The sequence below is a fragment of the Balaenoptera physalus genome, assembly GCF_965194825.1.
Source record: "Balaenoptera physalus genome assembly, chromosome: 13".
NCBI lineage: Eukaryota > Metazoa > Chordata > Mammalia > Artiodactyla > Balaenopteridae > Balaenoptera > Balaenoptera physalus.
Window position 1 is genome coordinate 67389865 of NC_138892.1, and position 20192 is coordinate 67410056.

Genomic DNA, 20192 nt, shown 5'->3' on the forward strand with positions numbered 1-20192 from the left:
AGACTGCGGGTGGCAGAGGGGGGAAGCTTCGGAGCCACGGAGGAGAGCGCAGCCACAGGGGTGCGGAGGGCAAAGCGGAGAGATTCCCGCACGGAGGCTCGGCAACGAGCAGCACTCACCAGCCCGAGAGGCTTGGCTGCTCGGCGGGCGGGGCTGGGAGCTGAGGCTCGGGTTTCGGTTTCGGTCGGATCGCAGGGAGAGGACTGGGGTTGGCGGCGTGAAAACAGCCTGAAGGGGTTAGTGCACCACAGCTAGCCGGGAGGGAGTCCGGGAAAAAGTCTGCAGCTGCCGAAGAGGCAAGAGACTTTTTCTTGCCTCTTTGTTTCGCGGCGCGCAAGGAGAGGGGATTCAGAGCGCCGCCTAAACGAACTCCAGAGAAAGGCGCGAGCCGCGGCGATCAGCGCGGACCCCAGAGACGGGCGTGAGACGCTGGGGCTGCTGCTGCCGCCTCCAAAAAGCCTGTGTGTGAGCACAGGTCACTCTCCACACCGCCCCTCCCGGGAGCCTGTGCAGCCCGCCACTGCCAGGGTCCCGTGATCCGGGGACAAGTTCCCCGGGAGAACGCACTGCCCGCCTCAGGCTGGTGCAACGTCACGCCGGCCTCGGCCGCCGCAGGCTCACCCCGCCTCCTCTGTACCCCTCCCTCCCCGCGGCCTGAGGGAGCCAGAGCCCCCGAAGCAGCTGCTCCTTTAACCCCGTCCTGTCAGTGCGGGGAATAGACGCCCTCAGGCGACCTACACGCAGAGGTGGGGCCAAATCCAAAGCTGAACCCCAGGAGCTGTGCGAACAGGGAAGATAAGGGGAAATCTCTCCCAGCAGCCTTAGAAGCAGCGGATTAAAACTCCACAAACAACTTGATGTGCCTGCATCTGTTGAATACCTGAATAGACAACGAATCATCCCAAATTCAGGAGGTGGACTTTGGGAGCAGGATATATTAATTTTTCCCCTTTTCCTTTTATTTGTGAGTGTATATGTATATGCTTCTGGGTGCGATTTTGTCTGTATAGCTTTGCTTTACAATAGCTTTATTTTACTTCACTATATTATAGCCTCTTTCTTTCTTTCTTTCTTTCTATTTTTTCTCCCTTTTACTCTGAGCCGTGTGGACGAAAGGCTCTTGGTGCTCCAGCCAGGCATCAGGGCCGTGCCTCTGAGGTGGGAGAGCCAACTTCAGGACACTGGTCCACAAGAGACCTCCCAGCTCCACGTAATACCAAACGGCAAAAATCTCTCAGAGATCTCCATCTCAACATCAAGACCCAGCTTCACTCAACGACCAGCAAGCTACAGTGCTGGACACCCTATGCCAAACAACTAGCAAGACAGGAACACAGCCCCATCCATTAGCAGAGAGGCGGCCTAAAATCATAATAAGGCCACAGACACCCCAAAATACACCACCAGACGTGGACGTGCCCACCAGAAAGACAAGATCCAACCTCATCCACCAGAGCTCAGGCACTAGTTCCCTCCACCAGGAAGCCTACACAACCCACTGAACCAACCTTAGCCACTGGGGACAGATACCAAAAACAACAGGAACTACGAACCTGCAGCCTGTGAAAAGGAGACCCCAAACACAGTAAGATAAGCAAAATGAGATGACAGAAAAACACACAGCAGATGAAGGAGCAGGGTCAGAACATACCAGACTTAACAAATGAAGAGGAAATAGGTAGTCTACCTGAAAAAGAATTCAGAATAATGATAGTAAGGATGATCCAAAATCTTGGAAATAGAATAGACAAAATGCAAGAAACATTTAACAAGGACGTAGAAGAACTAAAGAGGAACCAAGCAATGATGAAAACCACAATAAATGAAACTAAAAATACTCTAGATGGGATCAATAGCAGAATAACTGAGGCAGAAGAAAGGATAAGTGACCTGGAAGATAAAATGGTGGAAATAACTACTGCAGAGCAGGATAAAGAAAAAAGAATGAAAAGAACTGAGGACAGTCTCAGAGACCTCTGGGACAACATTAAACGCACCAACATTCGAATTATAGGGGTCCCAGAAGAAGAAGAGAAAAAGAAAGGGACTGAGAAGATATTTGAAGAGATTATAGTTGAAAACTTCCCTAATATGGGAAAGGAAATAGTTAATCAAGTCCTGGAAGCACAGAGAGTCCCATACAGGATAAACCCAAGGAGAAACACACCAAGACACATATTAATCAAACTGTCAAAAATTAAATATAAGGAAAACATATTAAAGGCAGCAAGGGAAAAAAAACAAATAACACACAAGGGAATCCCCATAAGGTTAACATCTGATCTTTCAGCAGAAACTCTGCAAGCCAGAAGGGAGTGGCAGGATATACTTAAAGTGATGAAGGAGAAAAACCTACAACCAAGATTGCACTACCCAGCAAGGATCTCATTCAGATTCGATGGAGAAATTAAAACCTTTACAGACAAGCAAAAGCTGAGAGAGTTCAGCACCACCAAACCAGCTTTACAACAAATGCTAAAGGAACTTCTCTAGGCAAGAAACACAAGAGAAGGAAAACACCTACAATAACAAACCCAAAACATTTAAGAAAATGGGAATAGGAACATACATATCGATAATTACCTTGAATGTAAATGGATTAAATGCTCCCACCAAAAGACACAGGCTGGCTGAATGGATACAAAAACAAGACCCATATATATGCTGTCTACAAGAGACCCACTTCAGACCTAGAGACACATATAGACTGAAAGTGAGGGGATGGAAAAAGATATTCCATGCAAATGGAAATCAAAAGAAAGCTGGAGTAGCAATTCTCATATCAGACAAAATAGACTTTAAAATAAAGACTATTACAAGAGACAAAGAAGGACACTATATAATGATCAAGGGATCGATCCAAGAGGAAGGTATAACAATTGTAAATATTTATGCACCCAACATAGGAGCACCTCGATACATAAGGCAAATACTAACAGCCATAAAAGGGGAAATCGACAGCAACACAATCATAGTAGGGGACTTTAACACCCCACTCTCACCAATGGACAGATCATCCAAAATGAAAATAAATAAGGAAACACAAGCTTTAAATGATACATTAAACAAGATGGACTTAATTGATATTTATAGGACATTCCACCCAAAAACAACAGAATACACATTTTTCTCAAGTGCTCATGGAACATTCTCCAGGATAGATCATATCTTGGGTCACAAATCAAGCCTTGGTAAATTTAAGAAAATTGAAATCATATCAAGCATCTTTTCTGACCACAATGCTATGAGATTAGAAATGAATTACAGGGAAAAAAACGTAAAAAACACAAACACATGGAGGCTAAACAATATGTTACTAAATAACCAAGAGATCACTGAAGAAATCAAAGAGGACATCAAAAAATACCTAGAGACAAATGACAATGGAGACACGACGACCCAAAACCTATGGGACGCAGCAAAAGCAGTGCTAAGAGGGAAGTTTATAGCAATACAAGCCTACCTCAAGAAACAGGAAACATCTCGAATAAACAACCTAACCTTGCACCTAAAGCAATTAGAGAAAGAAGAACAAAAAAACCCCAAAGCCAGCAGAAGGAAAGAAATTATAAAGATCAGGTCAGAAATAAATGAAAAAGAAATGAAGGAAACAATAGCAAAAATCAATGAAACTAAAAGCTGGTTCTTTGAGAAGATAAACAAAATTGATAAACCATTAGCCAGACTCATCAAGAGAAAAAGGGAGAAGACTCAGATCAATAGAATTAGAAATGAAAAAGGAGAAGGAACCACTGACACTGCAGAAATACAAAAGATCATGAGAGATTACTACAAGCAACTCTATGCCAATAAAATGGACAACCTGGAAGAAATGGACAGATTCTTAGAAATGCACAAACTGCCGAGACTGAACCAGGAAGAAATAGAAAATATGAACAGACCAATCACAAGCACTGAAATTGAAACTGTGATTAAAAACCTTCCAACAAACAAAAGCCCAGGACCAGATGGCTTCACAGGTGAATTCTATCAAACATTTAGAGAAGAGCTAACACCTATCCTTCTCAAACTCTTCCAAAATATTGCAGAGGGAGGAACACTCCCAAACTCATTCTACGAGGCCACCATCACCCTGATACCAAAACCAGACAAAGATGTCACAAAGAAAGAAAACTACAGGCCAATATCACTGATGAACATAGATGCAAAAATCCTCAATAAGATACTAGCAAACAGAATCCAACAGCACATTAAAAGGATCATACACCATGATCAAGTGGGGTTTATCCCAGGAATGCAAGGATTCTTCAATATACGCAAATCAATCAATGTGATACATCATATTAACAAACTGAAGGAGAAAAACCATATGATCATCTCAATAGATGCAGAGAAAGCTTTCGACAAAATTCAACACCCATTTATGATAAAAGCCCTGCAGAAAGTAGGCATAGAGGGAACTTTCCTCAACATAATAAAGGCCATATATGACAAACCCACAGCCAACATTGTCCTCAATGGTGAAAAACTGAAACCATTTCCACTAAGATCAGGAACAAGACAAGGTTGCCCACTCTCACCACTATTATTCAACATAGTTTTGGAAGTGTTAGCCACAGCAATCAGAGAAGACAAAGAAATAAAAGGAATCCAAATCAGAAAAGAAGAAGTAAAGCTGTCACTATTTGCAGATGACATGATACTATACATAGAGAATCCTAAAGATGCTACCAGAAAACTCCTAGAGCTAATCAATGAATTTGGTAAAGTAGCAGGATACAAAGTTAATGCACAGAAATCTCTTGCATTTCTATACACTAATGACGAAAAATCTGAAAGTGAAATTAAGAAAACACTCCCATTTACCATTGCAACAAAAAGAATAAAATATCTAGGAATAAACCTACCTAAGGAGACAAAAGACCTGTATGCAGAAAATTATAAGACACTGATGAAAGAAATTAAAGATGATACAAATAGATGGAGAGATATACCATGTTCCTGGATTGGAAGAATCAACATTGTGAAAATGACTCTACTACCCAAAGCAATCTACAGATTCAATGCAATCCCTATCAAACTACCACTGGCATTTTTCACAGAACTAGAACAAAAAATTTCACAATTTGTATGGAAACACAAAAGACCCCGCATAGCCAAAGCAATCTTGAGAACGAAAAATGGAGCTGGGGGAATCAGGCTCCCTGACTTCAGACTATATTACAAAGCTTCAGTAATCAAGACAGTTTGGTACTGGCACAAAAACAGAAATATAGATCAATGGAACAGGATAGAAAGCCCAGAGATAAACCCACACACATATGGGCACCTTATTTTTGATAAAGGAGGCAAGCATATACAGTGGAGAAAAGACAGCCTCTTCAATAAGTGGTGCTGGGAAAATTGGACAGGTACATGTAAAAGTATGAAATTAGAACACTCCCTGACACCATGCACAAAAATAAACTCAAAATGGATTAAAGACCTAAGTGTAAGGGCAGACACTATCAAACTCTTAGAGGAAAACATAGGCAGAACACTCTATGACATACATCACAGCAAGATTCTTTTTGACCCAGCTCCCAGAGAAATGGAAATAAGAACACAAATAAACAAATGGGACCTAATGAAACTTAAAAGCTTTTGCACAGCAAAGGAAACCATAAACAAGACCAAAAGACAACCATCAGAATGGGAGAAAATATTTGCAAATGAAGCAACTGACAAAAGATTAATCTCCAAGATTTACAAGCAGCTCATGCAGCTCAATAACAAACAAGCGAACAACCCAATCCAAAAATGGGCCGAAGACCTAAATAGACATTTCTCCAAAGAAGATATACAGATGGCCTACAGACACATGAAAGAATGCTCAACATCATTAATCATTAGAGAAATGCAAATCAAAACTACAATGAGATATCATCTCACACCAGTCAGAATGGCCATCATCAAAAAATCTAGAAACAATAAATGCTGGAGAGGGTGTGGAGGAAAGGGAACACTCTTGCACTGTTGGTGGGAATGTAAATTGATACAGCCACTATGGAGAACAGTATGGAGGTTCCTTAAAAAACTACAAATAGAACTACCGTATGACCCAGCAATCCCACTACTGGGCATATACCCTGAGAAAACCATAGGTCAAAAAGAGTCATGTACCAAAATGTTCATTGCAGCTCTATTTACAATAGCCAGGACATGGAAGCAATCTAAATGTCCATCTACAGATGAATGGATAAAGAAGATGTGGCACATATATACAATGGAATATTACTCAGCCATAAAAAGAAATGAAATGGAGGTATTTGTAATGAGGTGGATGGAGTTAGAGTCTGTCATACAGAGTGAAGTAAGTCAGAAAGAGAAAAACAAATACAGTATGCTAACACATATATACGGAATCTAAGGGAAAAAAAAAAAAAGGCCATGAAGTACCTAGTGGCAAGACGGGAATAAAGACACAGACCTACTAGAGAATGGACTTGAGGATATGTATGGGGAGGGGGTGGGGTGAGATGTGACAGGGTAAGAGAGTGTCATGGACATATATATATTACCAAATGTAAAATAGATAACTAGTGGGAAGCAGCGGCATAGCACAGGGAGATCAGCTCGGTGCTTTGTGACCACCTAGAGGGATGGGATGGGGAGGGTGGGAGGGAGGGAGATGCAAGAGGGAAGAGAAATGGGAACATATTGTATATGTATAACTGATTCACTTTGTTATAAAGCAGAAGCTAATACACCATTGTAAGGCAATTATACTTCAATAAAGATGTTAAAAAAAAAAAACTTCTGTACATTAAAGAATAAACAATTAAAAATAATAGCTACTACAAAATACAGACCAATATATCCTTAATGTATGAAGATAATACAAATTAATAAGGGAAATACCAAGAATCTAATAGAAGAACGGGCAATGGGCATGAAATCACTGACAAGAAATGGATGGTGAATGAGTATTTACAAATAGTATGACCTCGCCATGAATCAAAGACAGGCAAGTAAAAACATAATTAAATAAAATTGTTTTGCCCGTCAGAGTACTAGGATAAAGAAAAAGTCATATTCTGCCCTGGTGAGTGTGGGGAGTGGTTCACTCTCATTCTGGTGACAGAAATCTTTGTTTTGCTAATCTTATCTGGAAAGCATTCTGACCATACTTATAAAGATCCTCACAAATATTTGTAGTAGTCAGAATGGTCCCCCAAAGTTATCCACATGCTAATCCCTGGCACCTGACAATATGTAGGGAAATGGGACTTGGCAGATATAACTGAAATACAGATCTTAAAACAGGGAGATTATCCTGAATAATCTAGTAACATAAACACTTAAAATCAAAGAACTTTCTTCAGCTAAAGTCAAAAATGTTCAAAGTGTAAGAGGGACTCAACTTGCCATTGATGGCTTGAAGATGGAGGAGACCACATGGAAACTGTGAAAAAGAAATGAATTCTTCCAACAACTTAAATGAGCCAATGAGATGATTCTTCTCTGAGCCTCCAAATAGGAGCCTAGGGCAGCAACACCTAGATTTGAGGCTTGAGAGACCCTAAGCAGAGTACTCTGTTGAGCCAGCCAGATTTGTGACCCTACAAATCTGTGAGATAATAAATGTGTCATTTTAATCTGCTAAATTTGTGATAATTTGCTATGGCAGCAACATGAAACTACGAAATTCAATGTTCTTGTCTTTTGATCCACCAATTTCTTTTATAAGAATCTATTCTCAGGAAATAATCAGAGAAGTGAATTGACTAATATGTACTCATGTATTCTTTCAACATATAATGGGTTACAATTTTGAAATACTCCAAATATCCAAAATTGTGGAATGATTTAATAAATTCTAGGACCTTCATAGGCTGGAATATGACACAGTCATTAAAAATGTTTTTGAATAATCACCAATGAAACAAAAAACTATGGTATAATATTAAGTGAAAAAAAGTCAAGAATAAATGTTTTCTTATCCCAAGTTTACATATTAAAAATACATGGAATAGAAAAAATAAGAATAGAAAAAAATGAAAGAGACCTAAAATGTTAAAAGTAGATATTTGTAAGTAGTAAAATAATTAGCAATGTTAGTTTTCATCTTCATATGTTTCTGTTATTTTCTAAATTTTCTACAAAGACTATATATTCCTTTTATTGTTAGGAAGAACTTTTCAGAAGAAAAAAATTTTCTGCCTATTTATATTTTCTGGAAAAAGAATGAAAGCATACTGCCAATTTCTATATTTTCAGCTGAGTCTAAAGGCAGAATTAAATGAAAGTGCAATTCACAATTAGGGAATAGTCATTGATGACTGAAGCAGAACCTAAAAGGATGGGGCAGACCATGGCCAGAGGTGGGGCTGGGACAAGATAAGGATGACATGAAGAAAAGGGTGTAGCATAGTCAGTAGACCAGGATTTGAGTCCCATATACATGTTTTGGTCAAGTCATTTAATTTTATTGAGCTTTAGTTTCTTCATTTTTGCTAGAATAATTTCTGTGTAATGCAATTCCCAAGATCATTTAGCTTGGAATTGTTGGAAATGTCAGAAGATTCTTTCTTGTAACATAGTCACAACTCTAGTTCAAATGTTTGGCAATAATCACGAATAAGGGATGGAAGAACTCTCTCCAGTGGGAGAATTCCAAAGCATACCATGCAGCAATGATTTCTGCAGCTTGTTCCTGGAAATGAGTAGATAAATCAAATACTTCTGAAGAACACTCTGCCTTGCCATTCAGGCTGAATAATTTAACAGGTAAACATCTACTCAGTGAGGAACATGTGCCAGATTCCACACTAGGTACAAGAATACAGAGTAGTCCTCATCTTTAAGGAGCTTATAGTCTAGAGGAGGGAGCTCATGTATACAGATAGTTACAATATAAAATGGAAAATTCTTTAGTATATACCCAGGATTCCCTGGAACTACTAAGGGGAATGTCCACGTCAGCCTTGGGAAAGAGAAGTAGTCAGGGATTGCTGGCAACAGATACTCCATAAGCTAAATCCTAAAGTACACATTGGAGTTATCAGGTAAAGAGATGGAGTACAAGAGCAAGCAATATGCACAAGAACATGATTCCTCTCTTTGACCACTCACCCCCACACACACATATATGCACACACCTTCCATATACCTTGTAGTAGATTTCTTTTGCTGCTATAAAAAATTATCACACACTTAGTGACTTAAAATAATATATTTTATTTTCTTACCACAGTAAAAGCAGGGATCAGCAGAAGCCCCAGCAGAATCATATAAACCAAGCAGATTAAATAAAACAACAAAGATTCTTAACATTAAACTGTGCTTAGTACTACAGCCACAAAGTAGGCCAGGACCTTTGTGTCAAATCTAAACAGAATGACTGCCTGCTACAGTAAAAGATTTAAATAGACAGAATGTCTGACACAATTGAAAGTCATCTGTCATACCAAGAATGAAGAAAATTAAAATTTGACTGAAAAAAATAATCAACTGATGCTAACACTGAGACGAATCAGATATTGGAATTATCTGACAAAGCTTTTAAAGCAGCAATCATAAAAATGCTTCAATGATCAATTATAAATTCTCTTGAAATGAGTGAAAAAAATAGAACATCTCAACAAAGAAACTGAAGTTCAAAAAAGAACCAAATGGAAATTATAAACTGAAAAATGCAATAACAGAAATTTAAAGAAAAATACATTGGTTGTTCTCAGTAGTAGAATGGAGATGATGGAAGATAGAATCAGTGAACTTGAGTAAATATCAATAGAATTCACCTAATCTGAACAACAGAAAGGAAGGAAAGAGGCTGAGGAAAGAAAGAAAGGAAGGAAGGAAGGAAGAGAGAAAGAAAGAAAGAAAGAAAAAAGAAAGAAAGAAAGAAAGAAAGGAGAGAGAGAGAGAGGGAGGGAGGGAGGAAGGAAGGAAGGAAGAAGGAAGGAAGGAAGGAGGAGAGAGAGAAGGAAGGAGAGAGGAAGGAAGGAAGGAAGGAAAGAAGGGAGGGAGGGAGAGAGAAAGAGAGAAGGAAATAAGAGAACTGAGCTGTGACCATATGTGGCAAAAACAAACAAAAAAGTCAACATTTGTATTATCAGAATCCTAGAAGGAAATGAGAAAGAAATTGGTGCTAAAAGACTATTTGAAGAAATAATGACTAAATACTTCCCAAATTTGGTGAAAGATACAGAGCTACATATTTTAAAAATCTCAGTGATACCCAAAGGATAAATCAAAAAAAGTCCACACCAAATAATAGTCAAACTTCTAAAAACTAAAGATAAGGAAAAAGTCTTGAAAGCATCTCAAGAGAAATAAAATGTTATCTATAGAGGAACACTAATTCAAATGTTTGAGGATTTCTTATCAAAACATGTGGAGATCAGAAAGAAGCAGCACAGCATTTTTCAAGTGCTGAGAGGAAAAGAACTGTCAATTGCAAATTCTATATCCAGCAAAACTATCCTTTAGGAATGAAAGGAAATAACCACACTCCCAGAAAAAGGAAAACTGAAAGAATTGTTGCAGACCTACTCTTAATGATTGACTAAAGAACATCCTTCAAAAAGAAAGTAAATGATAAAAGAACAGATGTTAGAGCAACAGTAAAGAAGAAACAAAGGAAAGACCAGAAATATGGATATATACAATAGACTATTCTTCTCTTTATGAGTTTTATAAATACATTTTGTGATTGAAACAAAAATCATAATACCATCTCATACTCAAGGAAATAATTTTTTACATAGTGAAGGTAACAGAGACCTAAATAGAAGTGAGGTCTTCACAATTTGCTCAAGGTGATTAAATGTTGATACCAGTTGACTGTGATAAGTAACGTATGTATACTGCAATACCCAGAGCAACCACTACAAAACTATCCAGAGAAATACATTCAAAAACACTATAAATAAACCAAGATGAATTCCTCAAAAATGGTTAACCCACTGGAAGCCAAGAAAAGAGAAACAGAATAATGAGAACGAGAAGAAACAAAAAGAAAAGAAATAATAAAATGGCAGACTTAAGCAATTACATGCCAGTAATTAATTTAAATGTAAATAGTTAAGTACACCAATCAAAAAAAAAAGATAAGAAGAATGAATAAAAATTATGACCCAACTCTATGCTGATAACAAGAAACTTGCTTCACATTCAATGACATAGATAGGTTGAAAGTAAAAGGGTGAGAAAATATATACAGGCAAAAAATTAATAATAATAGAAAAGCAGGAGTGGTTATATTAATATCCGATAAAGTAGACTTCAGAGGAAAGAAAAGTATTAGGGACAAAAAGGTGAGCCTTTGTCCCTATCATGTAAATAAAGATAAAAGGATCAATCCAGCAGAAGTGTGCACACACCAAACAGCAGAGCCTCAAAATACGTGAAGCAAAAACTGACAGAACTGGACTAGAAAGATGGATCCACAATTATAGTTTCAGATCTCCACATTAATCTCTCAGAAACTGATAGAACTACTAGACAGAAAATCTGCAAAGATAGAGATCTGAACAACACAATCAACCAAAATATTCTAAATGATACATATGGAACACTACATCTCCAGCAGCAGAATACACAGAATTTTTTCAAGCACCCATGGAACATTGACCAAGATAGACTATATCATGGACCATAAAACAAACCTCAACAAATTTAAGAGAATTAAAATCATGAAAAGTGTGTTTTCTGACCATTATGGAATCAACTAAAAATCAATAACAGAAAATCATGGAAATTAAACAACACACTTCTATATAACCCATGGGTCAAAGAAAAAGTATCAAAGGAAATTTTAAATACATAAACTGACTAAAAATTTTTTAAAAAACAACATATCAAAATATGTGGGATGCATCTAATGCAGTGTTGAGAGGAAAATTTATAGCACTAAAATGCTTACATTAGAAATGAGGAAAGGGCTTCCCTGGTGGCGCAGTGGTTGAGAATCTGCCTGCTAATTCAGGGGACACGGGTTCGAGCCCTGGTTTGGGAAGATCCCACATGCCGCGGAGCAACTAGGCCCGTGAGCCACAATTACTGAGCCTGCGCGTCTGGAGCCTGTGCTCCGCAACAACAGAGGCCGCGATAGTGAGAGGCCCGCGCACCGCGATGAAGAGTGGCCCCCACTTGCCGCAACTAGAGAAAGCCCTCGCACAGAAACGAAGACCCAACACAGCCAAAAATAAATAAATAAATAAATAAAAGATAGTATCATGTAATGACAATTCTAAAAATCTGGGTTTTAAAAAAAAAAAAAAAAAAAAAAAGAAATGAGGAAAGGTCTCAAATCAATAATTTAAGTTCCTATGTTAAGAAACTAGGAAAAAAAGAACAAAATAAACCAAAAGAAAGCAGAAGGAAGAAAAGTAACAAAGGTAAGAGCATATATCAATGAAACTGAAAATAAGAATAGAGAAAATCAACAAAACAAAAGCTGATTCTTTGGAAAATTCAAAATTGATAAACTTCTAGCGAGACTGACAAAATAAAAAGAGAAAAGAAAGCATTGTGTTTTAGTTTAATTGGCAGCAATTTTCCTTTTCTAGTGGTTCATAAAATAATGGTGCATATTAAAATTTAAAAACATCTTAAGTTTAATAAAATATACTTTTGTAAAAAAAAAAAACCACCCACCTTATTAACATTGTTTGGTCAAAAGTATATGGGGTCTATTTTTTCTAGAGTTCCTGTGCATGGTAGTACAAAACAGTATGGTTACTATCACCATGGGCTACTCTAATTCTAGAATGGTATTGTGTGTGTGTGTGTGTGTGTGTGTGTGTGTGTGTGTGTGTGTATGTGTGTCTATGCTTTGGAGGTGGGATGGAGGGGGCCAGGCCAACCAAAGGAGGGTTACAGAAGGTGACCAAATAAACATGAACTCACTGCAATCTGAATTTTTTCCAAATCAGCCTAATTTTGGTCTAACTGGTTAACTTAGTAGACTCCTAGGAAGAAAATATTATATTCATTTTATTAAAGGGAAATTGAAGTTCCAGGAATGAAGGAATAATAGTGAAATGGTCTCCACACTGCACTTGGCCTTCCTGGTCTCCATAAGTCCCAAGCCTGGCTCACGCAGTGTGTAGCTCCAGCAATAAGCCTCTTAGACAAGAATCTTTACTCTTAGCTTGATATTAAGTGTAACTGTCACCAAGCTGGAGTATTTCCACCAGCCCTGTGGGTGCAGGGAGAAAACCAGAACCCCAGTTCTCCCCTGTTCATAGCTCAGCCTCCCTGGCACAGGGTCATGGACCATTTTATCAGGGTCATTTGTGAATAAGCTACATGATATTGATTATTTTATGGTCAGGTTCCTGGTATTGTTATCTCAAAGGAAAACTTGACTGTTCTCCATAAAGTGATGGGCTTATTTTTTCTGTCATTGACAGGTTTTTAACTTAAAATTTTGGAATCAACAAGTTTTACTTGGTGAGTAAAACATTGTCTAAACCTGGTCTGCAGCCCAAACTTCTGTTCCTAGATGGGTAATCAGCATTTCTTTTAGCCTATGCTAACTCAACAACTTAAAGAGAACCAAAAACTGTTGCCATTTTGCATTTATCTCTTCCTAAAGGTACAAATCTCAGCCAGCTGCTGATGGCTGCTGGATGAGTATCGCTCCTGCTGAAATGACAGTAGTCTTCATCTTGCTGTGCAGGAAAAGGAAAAGAAGAAGATAGACTACTTCATAAAATAACTATTTACCTATGAAGGATGCTCATCACGTAGATAATTTTCTATTTGATAATGTTATGAAATGAAGTACTATTTAGTAGAACTTTATGTAATTATTTTCACTACTTGTTTAGAATAAGCGTTAACTAAATTAAATTATTTTACTTCCAACTCCAATTCTGCTGATGGGAAAGTAGAAAAATTGAGAAGTGAGGCTTTGGAGGCTTGAGTGGTAGTTACCACCCCCTGCCAGGGGATCCTGGGAAAGCCCCCCTGCATCAAAGCCCTACCCTCAGAAACACAAATGACCTGAAGCAGATCCTCCCTGGGGACCCGCTGAGTCTACAAAGGCGCCTTCAGCTAGAGGAAAATTTAGAGGAAAACTTACCAAGTGAAAGCTGCAAAATTGCTGTATTCCTGTGATACTTTCAAAATCTCCCTGAAAGACAGATTGCCCAAGAGTTTGGGCAGAATCTCGCATTAAAGTAGAGGGCCAGGACATAGCTTCCTGGTTTATGCAACCCTTCACATCCCAGCCCCATGTATCACTCATCAGTAACACACACACACTGTGGTGGACTAAATGTTTGTACCCCGGCCAGTATCATATGTTGAAGCTCTAACTCCCAATTTCATGGTATTTGGAGGTAAAATTGTTGGAAGGTTATTAGGTTTAGATGAGGTCCTGAGGGTGGGGCCCCCATGACGGGACTGGTGTTTTTATAAGAAGAAGAGACCAGAGTGTTCTCCCTCTCTCTCTCTCTCTCTCTCTCTATCTCTCTCTCTCTGCCATGAAGAGGCAGAGCCATCTGCAAACCAGGAAGAGGGCTCTCACCAGATACCAAATCTGCAGATACCTTGATCTTGATTGCATGGGAGAATATATTTATAAAGCAAATATTCACAATAATGAGAAGATAGGAGGATAGAAAACCACTTAAGCAAGATCCTTCTGAAATAAAAAGTTGCTTTTGGATTAGTTTGTCCTGAGGTGTTTAAAAGCATTAACTTTATGTAACGCAAATTCTCCTGCTCCAAATAAGGTTACAGCTTAGAAATCTGAGTGTTCCACTTTTGTTTTCATGATCTTTCATCAAAAGATAACATTAGTATTTCTTAATTTTCATATATTAGTTCATTTGGAATTTTGATATTTTGTAACTTCTCCTTAATGCTCAGTGTGGTGTCATTGCCATGAAATTGGAAGCATGCACTTAGAACAGCAGGGTGAAGAGTTATCCTGTAACACGGAGGCTTTTTAAATTTAGCTTTTAGCAAGTTAGATGACTAAGGACTTAAAATGGAAAAGCAGGTCAAAACAATTTCTTGTTGCTGATTTTGTCACCATGAATACCCACCTTGTATATTTTTAGCTTTTCAGAGCACACTCACATACACAACATAATCTTCAAAAGAAGCTCATAACTTCATGAACTACATAGAGGATTCCATAGGATTCGTTTTACAAACATCTTTTGACTCCTTGAAGGAATTTTGTAGGAAACTGAACTACCAATCAAATCTGTATTGCTCAATTCCTAAATGTCAGCATCAGAATACCATTGACTTTCCTGTGTAAGAGTCAGCATTTGTTTAACCCTTTGGCATCATGCTGTGCCCACCCTGCCCCTTCAGAAGCCCCACAGAGTCAAACTCTCAGCTACCCTTCCTGTTCTGCAAACCTGCTGTTAGAATAGGGTCTGATACTGGTCAGTTACAGCTATGGCTAAATTTAAGCCAGTTGTTTCCCTCTTCCTGGAGTATTTACATATAAAGTTTCTCTCAAACTGAGATTTAAAGCTCTGATATTTTTTGTTGCAGTTAAAAACACACCTTAACCATTTTTCATCTTGCAAAATTAAAACTCAGTACCCATTGAACAATCCCCCCACCCCCGCCGAACACACCCAGCCCCTGGCAACCACCATTCTAGTCTCTGTTTTTAAGAGTTTGTCTACTTTAGATACGTCATATAAGTGGAATCATGCAGTATTTGTCTTTTTGTGACTGGCTTATTTAACTTAGCATAATGTCGTCGTAATATTATTGTAGCATATGATAGGATTTCCTTCAACATTAATGAGTTAGAAATTTAAAAAACCATAAAATTAGAGACATAATTAGAAAGCAGTAAATAGAAGGACATAGTAAGAGGTGTTTTATGGGCAACTTTATCAACCATAAAACCCATACTGTTCAGATTGGGGAAACCTTCCTTGAGATGAGAATAGTTGGAGAATTGGTGTGTCTTAAAGTTCAAAATGGATGAACTACTTATTGTTCGCTCCTAAATATCATAGAAGGGATAAAAACCAAATCTTTCGAAGCACTAGTAAACCAAAAAGCTGACATTAGCAGACCAGAATATTAAGGCATTTCTGTATGATATAAAGCAGATGGACTGAACTTTGATGTTGGCAAAACCTAACAGAGTTTGGGAATCTGCTTTCCAGGCCATTGCCTATAGCATTCGCCCCAGTTAAAGTCCTAAGAACACCTCTCTAGACAATAGGTTTACTCGTAGAGAATGCCCAATATGAGCCCAGGGGCTGGAGAGAGATGTAGTGTAATGTTCCAGGTCACTTTCTGGCTTCTCTGTGGACATACAGCCTCACACTCAAAAGAGAAGCCTCTCTGGACTTCAAAAGAAGCCCACCTATCACATCAGACAACTCACTATAGAGCCAGACCCCAGCATTTGATAAAACAGAAACAAAGCCAATAAATGGAAGAGGCAGAAGAATTATCATCAAGGGAAGCAAAATTAATGCAAGCTATTAAATGAATCCTAAAAAAATCTTTACAGAAATGTTTTCTGAGAATTCAAGAAAATTATATCCACTAAATGAGAAGTGTTTAGTGTGAAACTTAAGCATGAGAACACTAAATAATTCTTGGAAGTTAGAAATCTGGTTGCTAAAATGAAAACTCAATAGAAGGACTGAATATAGGAACGGGGAGGACTAGAGACATGCTTAGCATCCTGGAAGCTTAGACTAAGGACTTTTCCAAGAACACAGCTCAAAAAGAAAGAAAAATGAAAACCATGAAAAGTTAATAAACTTGGAGCTGTATCCAGATAAATATACATCCAGATATTTTACCCAAGAAAATGAGAACAGAGAGCATGGAGGGAAAAATAAAATCAAAGAAATAGTGGAAGAAATTTATCTATGCTAAAGAAAGACAAGTGTGTTCAAATCAAAAGGGCTCACTGTGAGCTTTATGCAAATATTAGCCAACAACACATTTTGGTGATTTTCATGAACTCCAAGGATGAAAAGAAAATTCTACAAACTTTTAAAAAGAGAGAGAGAGGGTGGAAGGAAAGGAACATTGCAAAGGAGTTAGAATGAATCTGGCACCAGACTTCTGATTGGCAAGTGAAGAAGTTAGAAAACCATGGAGAAATAGCCAAAATATTCTGAGGGAAAAGGATTTGGAAACTTTTCCCAGCTGAATTACCATTCAAGTATGAAGGCAAAATGAAGATAATTTTGAACACGCAAGCAATTTAGAAACTTTGCCACCCACAGACCCCTCTGAAAACTATTACTCAAAATAAAAATGTAATCCAAGAAGGGGAATGACAAGGGATACAAGAAATACAAGAATAGGAGAAATAGAACAAGTAACCAGGAAAGCATATAATCAAGACAAATAATTTCTTAGAGTGCAGCTGTAATATGTATTCCAACTGTTGAGCAAAGATTCCTAAAATAGAAAATGTAATTTTAAAATAATTTGTAATGATAGTAGTAGTAGTAGTAGTAGAAGAAGAAGGAGGAGGAAGAGGAGGAGGAAGAGGGGGAGGAGGGGAAGGATGGGGGGGAGGGGGAGGAGGGAGGAGGGAGAAGAAGAGAGGGAGAAGGAGAAAGGAGCGGGGGGGGGGAAGCAGCAGCAGCAAAGGATGAAGGAGAGGAGTGGGGAGGTGGGAAATGAGCAAAATGATGTCAATGGTCCTGTCTTGTATAGTTTTAAGGGCAGGCTGGAGGGAGGGTACAGTGCTCTGGAGGGTACAGGTTAGTGGGAAGCACCCCTCCCCCAATCTGTCACTGAAGATTCCATTAAGCTCCCAATTCAATTAACAGAAATCACAATTTATGAAGGAACCTGTAGGTAGGGCAAGAGCAGATGTTGCCTATCCCGGTGCAACTTGTTCCTGACCACTTGTTTGTTTATTAAAGAAGCTGTCCATAAGGTTATCATGTGAATCTGTATACGCATGAGAGTGAATGGGGCTACTAACTGGAGGGATGCAAGGGCTACACGCATAAACCAGGACTTTCCTGGAAAATGAGGGTAAATGGTCATCTTGTCTATAAGGTAGCCATCTGTCAGTCACATTGACTACACTGGATACAGCCCTGTCATGTTGGAGAAAACAGCTGGATCTTTGCTTGGCCACAAATCATTGATGGATTTTCCTCAGCATTATAGAAGAATTTACATTCTGATGAATGTATGTAATTCCACGTAAGGAACGGTTTGCAAACATCATGTTCTGTTAGTTGTGTTTTTTTTGTTTCTGTTTTTGTTTTATTGGAATATAGTTGATTTACAATGTTGTTTTAGTTTCAGGTGTAGGATCCGTTTGTTCTTGAATCAGGCTCCGCTAATGACTATTCTTGTCAAGAACTTCCACCTCTGCCATCTTGTTTACTCCTGAAATGATTAAATCTAACAAAGAAGGTGCCAAATGGGAGGTCTATTGCAGCCCTTGTTTAAAATGATCATTTCCTCACCTTAAAAAGCTGAGACAGGGGTTGTAAAATGCTCCTTTGAAGGGACTTAAAAGATAAAATTGCTATCTCAGAGGCTGAAAGCTTGGCACCCAGTGTCCACTTGGCTTGGTCACAGCTGAGGAAAACATAAGGAAGGATGTATAGACGAAAAGACCATCCAACAGCCTTATTAAACTCAACTGTGCTTGAAGTGCAGGAAAACAAAGCAGCTAATAGCTATAAGGGCCCCAGGTGAGCCAGACTCAGGGTTTCCCACTCACAACCCCTGTCTCTGCCTCCTGCAAATCTAAAGGACATCTTTACAGGCAAGGCTTTCCCTGACATGAGGTTCCCAGGACATGGGCCCTGAATGCAGGTTCTGCTACATCCTCTCAGACTTGAAAGTGTTTATTCTCTATCAGTGTACTTCTACTTTCTTGCTTTCATCAGGGTCCTTTTCCAAAAATTACATTTAGGTTATAATTAAAATAGTCCAATATACATATATGTATGTGATGAATAGGTGTGTAGTTCCCTTTCAATTATTCCTGGGTTTTTCTGGAAAGCCAGTATCCAATCTTGTTAAGCAGATGTGCAGGTGAGTGTGAAACCAGGGGTTAAAGAAATGCAAAATTGAGCATCTAAAGCAGCTGGTTATATTTATTTATAAAATGCAGGTTTAATCACATGAAATTAGACCTAATGTTCAGCATCAATTTATTCCCCCTACAATATATTAGATACAGCATTAATGAGGTTTAGGATCTTTGTCCTGGTAATGCTGAAATCACCCTCTTATGTTTTTCACTCAAGGGCAGGACTTAGTATAAAATCATTAGAGCAACATGGATGTAGCTTGAGGGCATTATGCTAAGTGAAATAAGTTAGACAGAGAAAGACAAATACTGTATAATCTCACTTATATGAGGAATCTAAAAAAGCTGAAGTCAAAGATATGGAGAATAGACCAGTGAATGCCGGGACAGGGGGCAAAATGGGTAAAGGTGGTCAAAGGGTACAAACTTCCATTTATAAGATAAATAAGTCCTGGGGATGTAATGTACAGCATGGTGATTACAGTTAACAATAGAGTGTTGTATATTTGAAAGTTGCTAAGAGAGTGAATCTTAAAAGTTCTCATCACAAGAAAAAAATTGTAACTATGTGAGGTGATGGATAACTAACTTTATTACGGTAATCATTTTGCAAAATATACATGTATCAAATCATTATGTTGTATACCTTAAACTAATATAATGTTATGTTTCAATTATATCCACAGTTATTATTTATAACTGTAAAACAATAGGATCCTATCCAAAGTGGTTTAATTCCTAAAGATTTAAAAGAAAAATCCCTATGATGCAAGATGGGCCCCAGAGTATTCCTAAATTATGTCTTTTTTTTTAAACCAGTAAATAAATAAAAGTGAACATTCAAACAATGCTTACTATGTGCCTGAAACTATTTTAAATGCTTTACAAATATTAATTCATTATAGTGAAGTGAAAAGGGCTTTACTCTAGAAAAGGGCTTTACTTTAGAAAAACAATAATATAAAATGTTTCTAATAATGTAAAAACCCTATTTTTAAGTCAGGAAAAGGAGAGAAGGAGGGAGTGGAAGGGCAGGAAAGAGGGGAGGGAGAGCAGGGAACCAAGAAACAGAAACAGAAAGACCAGGTAAGGAGAGATAGAAAGTGGAATTTTTTTCAAGAGGGGAGTTAATTGATGAAGAGAGTTAATGATGAGAGAGAAACAGTATGAAAAGTTACTCATGAAAAACTAGCCCCCTTCCAGCATTAGTATTTTGGGAAAGACT